At 31.6% G+C, this 13,566-nt stretch overlaps 2 non-coding genes across 2 annotated transcripts; both read left to right on the top strand.

Annotated features, from left to right (window-relative positions):
• Positions 1-702: 702 nt before the first annotated feature.
• On the top strand, positions 703-809 carry LOC112099349. The gene has a single exon (XR_002906153.1). It is a non-coding gene; the product is annotated as a small nucleolar RNA R71 (small nucleolar RNA).
• Positions 810-11,455: 10,646 nt separating this feature from the next.
• LOC112099351 lies at positions 11,456-11,562 on the top strand. The gene has a single exon (XR_002906155.1). It is a non-coding gene; the product is annotated as a small nucleolar RNA R71 (small nucleolar RNA).
• The last annotated feature ends 2,004 nt before the right edge of the window (positions 11,563-13,566 follow it).

Raw genomic sequence — 13,566 nt, 5'->3', positions numbered from 1 at the left:
AGCTTGAGTGTTTGACTGAAAGCTTGTTGGGTTGACTGAATGAAACTTTGAAGCGTATCCTCTAAAGAAGGCTTTCTTTGTTGGGGTGCAACAAATTGAGACATAGATTGTTGGGCAGGAGGATGTACTTGGTTAGGAGGGACAAATTGTTGATTGGGCATGTTCAACTGTTGTCCTCCTTGGTTTGACAAAGGTTGATTTTGTTTCCAAGAAAAATTAGGGTGATTCCTCTAATTAGGATTATATGTGGGTGAATATGGATTATTGGGGGTTTTCTCAAATGATTGTAAGGCATGTACCTGCTCAGAATAAGCCTCTTGATAGGCTGGTAATGATGGACAATTCTGTGCTGTATGAGACAAGTTAGAACAAAGAGCACAAACCTCATTAGCTACACTAGGATGATGATTCATTGATTGGTTCAGAGCTAAGGCATCTACTTTCCTAGAAAGTGTAGCTAGAGTGGATTTCACATCAAAATCATCCTTAACTTCATATAACCCCTTTCTAGAAACTTGAGATGATTTTTCTCTTTGATTTAAAAAATCCCACTGTTGAGAATTCTCAGAAAGTGAATTAAAGAAATCCCATGCAGCCCCTTCATGTAAGTTCAAAAATCTCCCACCATTCATAGACTCTACCATATGACGATTTGACATGGTTAAACCGTTATAAAAGCATTGTATAAGTCTCCATTTTTCAAAACCATGGTGGGGACACTTGAGGAGTAAATCATTGAATCTTTCCCAACACTCGTAAAATTGCTCACCTTCTCTTTGATAAAAATCACTTATCTCTCTCCTAAGGGCATTTGTTTTAGACATAAGGACAAACTTGGTGAGAAACTTATTACTCAATTCATCCCATGTACTAATAGACCCAGCAGGAAGTGAATTCAACCAAGCTTTTGCTTTGTCTTTTAATGAGAAAGGGAACATAGGAAGCCTAATTGACTCATCATTAAAATTTTGAAAACGGAATGTAGAGCATATGTCAAGAAATTCCTTAATGTGCAAATATGGGTCCTCTCTCTCTAACCCATGGAAGGATGGCAAAAGTTGAATGACAGAGGGCTTAAGTTCAAAGTATGTTGCTGTAATTTGTGGCAACACAATACAAGATGGTTGGTTGGCTGCAAGTGGTGAAAAATATTCTCTAAGGGTTTTCTCTGCTTGCACTGGTGGAAGTATTGGCAATAATCTATTGGGGTCATCCATCACTTCTAAAGAACTATCTCGACTACTATCAATTTTCGACTCTTTTTTTTTACCAAACGATTTTTTCAATCGTGTTCCCAAACAATCATAAACTAACTAGACAAAGAAGAAAAATAAAACAACAATAATAAAAATAAACAAAATTAAATAAAAGAAATCAAACAACTAAACAATAAATTCAAAATAAAATAAAATTAAAATTTTTTTTGTGTTTTTTTAATAAAAATTGAATAAATAAAATAAAAGACAACCTAAATTATAACTAGTGGAAGAATCAAATTAACCTAGATTAAACTGACTTTCTAGCACAATCCCCGGCAACGACGCCAAAAACTTGTTGTGAAAATTTTAATATACTCGCAAGCGCACGGATCTAGAAATAGAATAGTGGTAACGAGGTCGATCCCACAGGGATTGTTATAAATTGAGAAGTCTAATTTAAATCTAAAATTAATATTAATTCTAACCTAGTTGAGCAAATTGAGTTTTAAGAGAAATTAAACTAATTAAACTAAGAAAACAATTAAAGCAAATGAGAAATCAATAAGACAAATTACCAAGGTTTCAGAATCCACCACTATTCAACTAGTAATTATCTAAGTATTAATTAACCCCCAATTTTAGAGTGACAACTCGAAATCAATCTATGTCATCTCATAGATATAACAATTAAGCCCAAGTAATTAAATCTAATGTAGGTTCTTTTTTTGCTTGATAATATGACATCTAAGAATCTCATGTAAACATATTGAATAACAAAGCCCAAGTAATTAAATCTAATGTAGGTTCTTTTTCTGCTTGATAATATGACATCTAAGAATCTCATGTAAACATATTGAATAACAAAGAGTCAAAATTTCCTAAGCACTCTATGTAAACAATTTAATAAAAGACATAGAATCAAAGATAATCATGTATAAACTTTATAAATCCAAGCATAGATTTAATCGAATATTAATCCTAACAATCAATAATGCATGACAGAACTGATGAAAAGATTTTATTAACATCCAATTAATCATGTGAAATAAAAACCATAATCATTAAAGAACATATATAGGGAATTAATTAAATAAAAAGAGATAATTATTTCATTGAATAGGGTTTCATCCTTAACCTCAGTGTAAGAAAATTAGCTAGACATACTTGAATTAGGAGCAACAAAATAAATAAATTCAACCATGGGGAACCCGAATTGCTGCAGATTTTCTCCTTTGTCTTGAATCATTGCGTCTGCAGTTCTCTTCTTCCTCACATGGCCCTCTCATTCAAAAGCCAAAACTCTCTTTTATAATGCTTAGCCACCGAATCCTCTTTGTCTACTAATTAAAATCCTTTTCCAATTATGAAACAAAGCTTCCATAATAACGCCAGCCATTAATTCCACTTTTGAAAGTCAAGTGTGGGCCCCATTTAAATTGCTTTCCCCTTTTGCAATGCCATGGACGTGCAACTCAATTGGAGAATTGAAATTCTTTTTCAATGCAAATTGCTCTTGGCTCTTAACTCTATCACAGCTTCAACTAATATTTCTCCAAATTATTATTCTTTTTGCACTTTTTATTTTCAATCTCCAATTAATTCCCTATTCAATAAAACAATTCAATTAATTAAAAATAACAAATAAAATTAACTAGCAAATATACAATAAAGGGTAAAATATGTATATAAATTATGCTCATCAGCTAACCTAGAGATCATTTGGATACATAGAATAGTGGTTGTAAAAATAAATTAGCCTTGAAATTAAACTATCATGATTATTTAATTCTATATATACTCCGATAAAAGATTAGAACTAACTTTTGTAATTATATACTATTTAAGATAATGTTATTAAATAATAATTTGATTTATGCCACATTGATTTCCTTAATAAACAACCCTTTGTACCTTGTCATTAATTAAATTGATACTTCAATTATCCAATCAATTTAATTATATCTTGTTTCTTAATACTTTCTAGTTTTCTCTAATAATCATTTTTAACATACTACTTATGTTGACACACTATAGCCAAAAAATTCTATAAGCAAATACCAAAACCTATTAAGAAATGTGTTATACAAATTCTATATTGTTAATCTACAACTTCACTATTCATAATTACTCCCTCCAAGATATCGGGTAATATTGACTATAAAGCGCCCATTAGTAACTCAAATGAAAAAACAATCATAATCATTAAACTATAGTTAACTCGAGATCGAGATTATTGTAAAATCAATGCCTATGAGATTTAATAAATCCGACAGTCATTTCAAGGTTATTGAATGATATATGTGATTTAATTGAATGTTGTCAAACTACATCAGTAAATTTATAAATGATTAAGATAAAACTTTCAACAAATTTATTATAGTCTAAATATAAATAGAGCACTCAATTCTATTTATCAACTTCAAACTCAACTTATTTAATAATAAGATAATTTGTATTTATGTATTGTGCGATCAACTGGTGATCACATAAATACATAAAATTATGATTAAATAAATCTTATTCAAATTATTTATGCACTGAAGAGATTCCACGAATATCTTATTAATTTTGTTAATCAAGAAAATTTATTAGATAATATGCTTTAGAAAGCATATATTCCCAACAATTAGATGGTAAGCCAAATGGTGATGCTATTGTGAATTCAATAAAGATGAGATTGAGAATGCAAATATCATAAATTTGCAGCCATGTCATTCAACTCATGAAGAAGAAGTATAATATTTCATTTTTGTGAATTTTGCAGTTGCTAAAATAACTTAAATTGATTAGGGGCAATATAGACTTTTATTATAATTAACAGAATATGTTACCTTTTGTCAATGTAAAGGGGTTTATCATTACCCATTTAAGTTTGGGTACAAGTACTTCTTACTTATATTTTGGGGTTGGGGGCGGGGGGAGCGCTTATAATTTTTCCAAATAATAAATTTAAATTTAATTAATCATGATTATTGATTAGTTCAGATATTTATATCAATAATGCTAGGGATTTTAATTATATTGATGGAAAAATTAAAGGAATTCAATAAGACATACCTTTTTCTAGGCAGTGGAATAATTAAGTGTTGGATCATGTCAATGGTCGGAAAGAGATCACAGATGGAAATCCTCCTGTATACCACAATATAAATGCCTCTTTAAACGGGTTGTTCTATATTCTTTTGTATATTGAATAAGAGAAAAAATTGAGGAAGGAGTAAGACAAGTCTCTACCTTCGATAGATTTATTGTTATTTTATTTTATCTAAACAACGATTAAGGAAGTTGATTCCCTCTAAACTCCCATGAACCAAAGTGTATGGTAACTACTTGGAAATTACCATATTTGGGTCAGATCAGGTCAGTCCATCATGGCTGTTGTGAAAATTTTAATATACTCGCAAGCGCACGAATCTAGAAATAGAGTAGTGGTAACGAGGTCGATCCCACAGGGATTGTTATAAATTGAAAAGTCTAATTTAAATCTAAAATTAATATTAATTCTAACCTAGTTGACCAAATTAAGTTTCTAAGAAAATTAAACCAATTAAACTAAGGAAGCAAATAAAATAAAGGAGAATTCAATAAGATAAAAATTACCAAGGTTTCAGAATCCACCACTATTTAAATAGTAATTATCTGATTATTAATTAATCCCCAATTTTAGAGTGACAACTCGAAATCAATATATGCCATCTCATAAATATAACAATTAAGCCCAATTAAAATTAATTTAATGTAGGTTCTTTTTCTGCTTAATAGTATGACATCTAAGCATTCCATGTAAACATATTGAATAACAAAGAGTCAAAGTTTTCCTAAGCACTCTGTGTAAATAATTTAATGAAAGACACGAAATCAAAGATAATCATGTATAAACTTTATAGATCCAAGCATAGATTTAATCGAATATTAATCCTAACAATCAATAATGCATGACAAAATTGATGAAAAGATTTTAATAACATCTAATTAATCATGTGAAATAAAAATCATAATCATTAGAGCACATATATAGGGAATTAAATAAATAAAAAGATAATTATTTTATTGAATAGGTTTCAACCTTAACCTCAGTATTAAAAAATTAGCTAGACATACTTGAATTGGGAGCAATAAAATAAATAAATTCAGCCATGGGAAGCTGAACTGTTGCTGCTATTTTTCTCATATGCCTGAATTGCGTCTGCACTCTTTCTTCCTCTCTGGCGACTGCCTTCTTCTCCAAAAGCCAAAACTCCCTTTTATAATCTTTGAAATGGGCCCCACCTCTTAAATCCTAAAGCCAAACGGCTTGGCCTTTTACTTGATTTGCTCTCACACGTGATCACCCTTAGAATTGCTTTAGGATTCCTTTTCCAATTAGGAAAGCCAAGTGTAGGTCCCTTTAAATTGCTTTCCAAATATTACAATGCCATGCACGTGTAACTTAACTAAGCTAAAGCCAATGTTATGCTTAAATTCTTCTTCATGTGCTAGATCAATTAATTTACTAGCTTCAGTTTCCTCGGCTTCACTTCCACATGCATGTATGTCTAATTGCTTCTGAAATCAATTAATTAACTCTTCCAAAATTGAGCTCCCTTATGTCCTTTTTTGTCCATAATCTCCAATTAATCCCCTATTCCATAAAATAATTTAATTAATTAAAAATAAAAATAAAAATAACTAGTAATTATATAATTAAGGGTAAAATATGTATATAAATTATGCTCATCAAATACCCCCAAATTTAGATTTTGCTAGTCCTCGAGCAAAACTAAAACTAAAAACAAAAACAAAAGTAACGAAACAAAAAGTAAATCCTAACTAAACCACTTTCGCAGGTGATCGCGATTGCATTTAGCGTATGCAACAAGCCTTTAAACCCCTAGGCGGCCCTAGTGGACGAGTTATAGTCTCGTGAGGGCTTCAGTGATGATACCCACAAACATCATTTAAAAAAATTAAATTAAATTAAATTAAAAGAACAAAAAACTTTAAATAAAACATGAAAAATAGCCTCAAAGATTGCAAAAATTATATAGCTCAAAGAAAATTTCAAATATTGGCAATGTTCTAACTTTAATTCAATAATCAATCTCATCTCTCTTTCGATTCTTGTAGTGTGTGTGTGAAATCAATTCAATCAAATTCATTCCCAAAATCTTCAATATCAAAAGCATTCACCTCAAACAAAGAAAAGAGTAGGTCAAACTAATCTTATCATCTTAATCTCCAATTTTTTTTTTTCACAGGCTTTTGTGTGCATTTTCTTTTGATTTTTTTTTTAGCACATGCACTTGATATTTTTTCTTTTTCTCTTCTTTTTTTTTTCTTTTTTTTTAACTATAGTCAGGAGCTTTCACTCTACCCCTTAAGGTAGCATTCTTCTCATGGTAGATTATCCTCTACATACTTGTGGTACATAGGCTCAAATTACTCAAGGATAGCTTCACTCTTAAGGGTTATAGGTAGCTATTTCTGACTTTGGCGCCTGTGTATGCTATTTTGTATTGTGGAGATAAGAATCAAGACAAACAATCATTTACTCTATCTAAAATTCTCAACTCAGGCTGCGTCAATCTCAAATTTCAAGTCAAAATCATGAAAGAACTGATATTAGTGCTCATGATGTGTAAAGAATCTCAATCAAGAGGAACAAACACAAGAATCAAGTATAAACTAAGACAATATTCAACCCTTTCTAAGAACCATTGTCATTATCAATCAAGTTTTTATCATTGGCTTTTCACATAAAAACAAAAAGAAAAAAAAAAATTTGAATTTTTGAAAAAAATTTAATTTTTATTTATTTTTTTTAATAACAAACAAAGCACACACTATTCCCGCCCCCAAACTTATTCGAAATATTGTCCTCAATGTTTTACAAACAAAAGATAGGCATGCAAAAAGATGAAAAATAAAAACATAAATAATAAAAAAGAAAGTTGGAGAGAATACACCTGTATGGGCTGGGAAAGCTTAAAAGAAAATGTTAAATGAAAAGAAAACATTAGAAAAGAAAAATACTAGAAAAGAGAAAAAAACAATGAAAAGAAAAACCTACTATTAACATAAAACAAGAATGCAAAGATAGACTTAATTAATCCTGATAAATAGGATCATCTAAAAGCATCTCCTCAACTTCTGGTGTTCTTAACTCTAAAAATAGTTTTAATCTTTGACGATTGACCTTAAATAAATCACCATTTTTAGGATTTTCAATCTCAATTACTCCATAAGGAAAGACAGTACGAACTATAAAAGGACCAGACCATCGAGAAAGTAACTTACCTGGAAAAAGATGCAATCGAGAATTATACAAAAGTACTTTCTGACCTGGTGTAAAGGATTTTCTTAAAATGTGCTTGTCATGAAAGACTTTCATACGTTGCTTGTAAATCTTGGCATTATCATATGCATCATTCCTGATCTCTTCAAGTTCTGCTAGTTGTAATATTCTCTTAGAACCAGCTTGCTGTATGTCAAAATTGAATTTCTTGATAGCCCAATATGCACGATGCTCCAACTCTACTGGCAGATGACATGCTTTTCCATACACAAGTCTATAAGGCGACATCCCAATTGGTGTTTTGAAAGCAGTCCTATATGCCCATAATGCATCATCAAGTCTCAAAGACCAATCCTTTCTATCTAGCCGAACTGTTTTTTCTAGGATTTGATTGATCTCTCTATTAGAAATCTCTACTTGGCCATAGGTTTAAGGATGGTATGGGATGGCAACCTTATGTGTAATGGAATATTTGTTCAAAAGAGTTTTGAAAGGTTTATTGCAAAAATAGGTACCGGCATCACTAATGATTGTTTTAGGAAAACCAAAACGAGACAGAATATTACTCTTCAAGAATTTCACTACAACCCTATGATCATTGGTTTTGCATGGAATAGTTTTAACCCACTCTGACACATAGTCCACTGCAACCAATTTATACTGATAACCAAAAGATGAAGGAAACAGTCTCATGAAATCAATACCCCATACATCGAAGATCTCAACCATAAGAATAGGATTGAGTGGCATCATGTTCCTCTTTGAAATGCTACCCATACGTTGGCACCTATCACACAAAGAACAGAAAAAATAAGCGTCATGAAAAAGAGTAGGCCAATAAAAATCACACTGTAAAATTTTTGTTGCTGTCTTTTTAACACTAAAGTGGCCTTCACAAGCTTGTTCATGGCAAAATGAGATAACACTTTGAATTTCATTATCGGGAACACATCGCCTAATAATCTGATCAACACAATATTTAAATAAATAGGGATCATCCTAAAAGAAGTCATTCACTTTAGATAAGAACTTTGTTCTATCTTGCTTAGTCCAGTGCTCTGGGATTTGACCTGTAGTAAGGTAATTAACTATATCAGAAGACTATGGTACAACATTTACACTCATAAGTTGCTCATCTAGGAAAGACTCATTCAAAGGTAAAGATTCTGGAATAAATTTAAGATCAAGGCGAGATAAATGATCCGCCACAACATTTTCAGAACCTTTTTTATCTCTAAATTCAATGTCAAATTCTTGTAAAAGCAACACCCAACGAATCAATCTTGCCTTAGCATCTTTCTTAGTAAGCACATATTTTAAAGCAGCATGATCAGTAAAAATAGTCACTTTACAACCTATAAGATAAGATATGAATTTATCAAGTGTAAACACCACAGCTAGCATTTCGTTTTTTGTAGTTGAATAGTTCAACTGTGCATCATTGAGTGTCATACTAGCATAATAAATCACATAAGGCACACGATCTAATCTTCGTCCTAAAACTGCTCCTATAGCATAATCAGATTCATCACACATAATTTCAAAAGGCAAATCCCAATTAGGTGGCTGAATGATAGGTGAAGAAGTCAACAATTTCTTAAGCTTTGCAAAAGCATCAAGACAAGATTCATCAAAGATAAAAGGTGCATCCTTAACAAGTAAATTGCATAAGGGTCTAGAAATCTTACTAAAATCTTTAATGAATCTTCTATAAATATCAGCATGTCCAAGGAAAGATCTTACTTCTTTTACGAATTTGGGATGTGGAAGATTAAAAATTAAATCCACCTTAGCTTTGCCAACTTCTATACCTTTGCTGGAAATTATATGACCAAGGACAATACCTTGTTTTACCATGAAGTGACACTTTTCCCAATTTAGAACCAAGTTCTTTTCTTTACATCTTTGCAAAACTAATGTTAGATACTGCAAACATTCATCAAAAGAATCTCCATAAACAGAAAAATCATCCTTGAATACTTCAAGAAATCTCTCATCCATATTAGAAAAAATACTAAGCATGCATCTTTGAAAGGTAGCAGGTGCATTGCATAAACCAAATAGCATTCTCCTAGATGCTAAAGTTCCAAAGGGACAAGTAAAAGTAGTTTTCTTCTGGTCCTCTGGAGCTATAAGGATCTAATTACAACCTGAATATCCATCTAGAAAATAATAAAAATCATTATCTGCAAGTCTATCAAGCATTTGATCAATAAATGGAAGAGGAAAATGATCTTTTCTTGTGAATGAAGTCAATTTTCTATAATCAATGCAAACACGCCAACCTGTAGTTACTCTAGTGGGAATTAATTCATTATTAGCGTTAGTAACTACTGTAACACCAGATTTCTTAGGAACAACTTGCATAGGGCTACATGTTTCCAAAAGATAGCTACATGTTTTCATTCCTGCAATTAATAAGAGCATCAGCTGTAGCTAAGAAAGGACGGCCTAGAATAACTGGAGTGTGTTTCTTAGGATCCTGTACATGCTGAATATAAATAACGATAAAATCAACAAGATAATAAAATTTATCAATCTGTATCAACACATCCTCTATAATACCACGAGATATTTTCATTAACCTATCAGCAAGTTGCAAAATAATAGGAGTTGATTTTAACTCACCTAGTCCAAGCTGCATGTAAACAGAATAAGGCAAGAGATTAACACTAGCACCCAAATCCAATAATGCTTTATCAAAACATTGGTTCTCTATAACACATGAGATAGTAGGAGAACCTGGATCCTTAAATTTTGGTGCCATTTTACATTGGAGTAAATTGCTAGTTTGTTCAGTTAAAAATGCCTTTTTGGTGACATGCAAATTTCTCTTTTTAATGCATAAATCTTTTAAAAACTTGGCATATGAAGGAACTTGCTTAATAGCACCGAGTAAAGGGATGTTTATACTTACCTGCTTGAAGATTTCCATAATCTCACCTGTTGAAGTCCCTTTCTTTACCTTTGTTAACCTTTGAGGAAATGGAGCCTTGGGAATGTAAGCTGGTGGGCTATTCTCTTCTGGATCATTTGGTGATGGATCTTGTGATGGAACTGGATCTGAAGATGTAGGCTCATATGTCTTTCTTGTTTGAACCTCCACCTTGTTGTCAAATAATTTTCCTCTTCTCAAGGTCATAACAGATTTTGCTTCTTCATGCTGATGGCTTGAACTCGATCCAACTTCATGCACTCCTTTAGGATTGGGAATTGGTTGACTGAGGAATTTTCTTTTTTCTTTCTCCGCTACAGTAGTTGCTAATTAACCCAATTGATGTTCAAGCTTTAGAATAGCTTGAGTGTTTGACTGAAAAGCTTGTTGGATTGACTGAATGAAACTTTCAAGTGTATCCACTAAAGAAGGCATTCTTTGTTGGGGTGCAACAAATTGAGACATAGGTTATTGGGCAGGAGGATATACTTGGTTAGAAGGGACAAATTATTGATTGGGCATGTTAAATTGTTGCCCTTCTTGGTTTGACAAAGGTTGATTTTATTTCTAAGAAAAATTAGGGTGATTCCTCCAATTAGGATTATATGTGGATGAATATGGACTATTGAAGGATTTTTCATACAATTGTAAGGCATGTACCTGCTCAAAATAAGCCTCTGGATAGGCTGGTAATGATGGACAATTCTATGTTGTATGAGACAAGTTAGAACAAAGAGCACAAACTTCATTAGCTACACTAAGATGATGATTCATTGATTGGTTCAGAGCTAAGGCATCTACTTTCCTAGAAAGTATAGCTAGAGTGGCTTTCACATCAAAGTATAGACCCTTTCTAGAAACTTGAGATAATTTTTCCCTTTGATTTGAAAAATTCCATTGTTGAGAATTCTCAGAAAGTGAATTAAAGAAATCTCATCCAGTCCCTTCATGTAAGTTCAAAAATCTCCCACCATTCATAGACTCTACGATATGACAATTTGATATAGTTAAACCATTATAAAAGCATGTATAAGTCTCCATTTCTCAAAACCATGGTGGGGACACTTAAGGAGTAAATCATTAAATCTTTCCCAACACTCATAAAATTGCTCACCCTCTCTTTGATAAAAATCACTTATCTCTCTCCTAAGGGCATTTGTTTTAGACATAGGGAAAAACTTGGTGAGGAACGTATTACTCAATTCATCCCACGTAGTAATAGACCTAGCAGGAAGTGAATTCAACCAAGCTTTTGCTTTGTCTTTTAACGAGAAAGGGAACATACGAAGCCTAATTGACTCATCATTAAAATTTTGAAAACGGAATGTAAAGCATATGTCAAAAAATTCCTTAATGTGCAAATAATCCTCTCTCTCTAACCCATGGAAAGATGGTAAAAGTTGAATGATAGAGGGCTTAAGTTCAAAGTGTGTTGTTGTAGTTTGTGGCAACACATTACAAGATGGTTGGTTGGCTGCAAGTGGTGAAAAATATTCTCTAAGGGTTTTCTCTGCTTGCACTAGTGGAAGTATTGGCAATAATCTATTGGGGTCATCCATCACTTCTGAAGAACTATCTCAACTACTATCAATTTTTTACTCTCTTTTTTTTACCAAACAATTTGTTGAATCGCGTTCCCAAACACTCATAAACTAACTAGACAAAGAAGAAAAATAAAACAACAATAATAAAAATAAACAAAATTAAATAAAAGAAATCAAACAACTAAACAATAAATTCAAAATAAAATAAACTAATTTTTTTTTGTTTTTTTAAATAAAAATTGAATAAATAAAATAAAAGACAACCTAAATTATAACTAGTGGAAGAATCAAATTAACCTAGATTAAACTGACTTTCTAGCATAATCTCCGGCAATGGCGCCAAAAACTTGTTGTGAAAATTTTAATATACTCGCAAGCGCATAAATCTAGAAATAGAGTAGTGGTAACGAGGTCGATCCCACAGAGATTGTTATAAATTGAAAAGTCTAATTTAAATCTAAAATTAATATTAATTCTAACCTAGTTGACCAAATTAAGTTTCTAAGAAAATTAAACCAATTAAACTAAGGAAGCAAATAAAATAAAGGAGAATTCAATAAGATAAAAATTACCAAGGTTTCAGAATCCACCACTATTCAAATAGTAATTATCTAATTATTAATTAATCCCTAATTTTAGAGTGACAACTCGAAATCAATATATGTTATCTCATAAATATAACAATAAGCCCAATTAAAATTAATCTAATGTAGGTTCTTTTTCCGCTCAATAGTATGACATCTAAGCATTCCATGTGAACATATTGAATAACAAAGAGTCAACGTTTTCCTAAGCACTCTGTGTAAACAATTTAATGAAAGACACGAAATCAAAGATAATCATGTATAAACTTTATAGATCCAAGCATAGATTTAATCGAATATTAATCCTAACAATCAATAATGCATATCAGAATTGATGAAAAGATTTTAATAACATTCAATTAATCATGTGAAATAAAAATCATAATCATTAGAGCACATATATAGGGAATTAAATAAATAAAAAGATAATTATTATATTGAATAGGATTTCATCCTTAACCTCAATATAAGAAAATTAGCTAGACATATTTGAATTGGGAGCAACAAAATAAATAAATTCAGCCATGGGAAGCTGAACTGCTGCTGCTATTTTTCTCCTTTGCCCGAATTACGTCTGCACTTTTCTTCCTCTTTGGCAGCTGCCTTCTTCTCCAAAAGCCAAAACTCCCTTTTATAATCTTTGAAATGGGCCCCGCCTCTTAAATGTTAAAGCCAAAAGGCTTGGCCTTTTACTTGATTTGCTCTCACACGTGATCACCCTTAGAATTGCTTTAGGATTCCTTTTCCAATTATAAAAGCCAAGTGCATGTCCTTTTAAATTGCTTTTCAAATATTACAATGCCATGCACGTGTAACTTAACTAAGCTAAAGCCAATGTTATGCTTAAATTCTTCTTCATGTGCTAGATCAATTAATTTACTAGCTTTAGTTTCCTCGGCTTCACTTCCACATGCATGTATGCCTAATTACTTCTGAAAATCAATTAATCAACGCTTCCAAAATTGAGCTCCCTTATGTCCTTTTTTATCCATAATCTCTAATTAATCCCCTATTCAATAAAATAATTTAA

The sequence above is a fragment of the Citrus clementina genome, unplaced genomic scaffold, assembly GCF_000493195.1.
Source record: "Citrus clementina cultivar Clemenules unplaced genomic scaffold, Citrus_clementina_v1.0 scaffold_4, whole genome shotgun sequence".
Lineage (NCBI taxonomy): Eukaryota > Viridiplantae > Streptophyta > Magnoliopsida > Sapindales > Rutaceae > Citrus > Citrus x clementina.
Note: the sequence above shows the minus strand (reverse complement) of the source record. Positions and strands in the feature narration are given on the sequence as shown.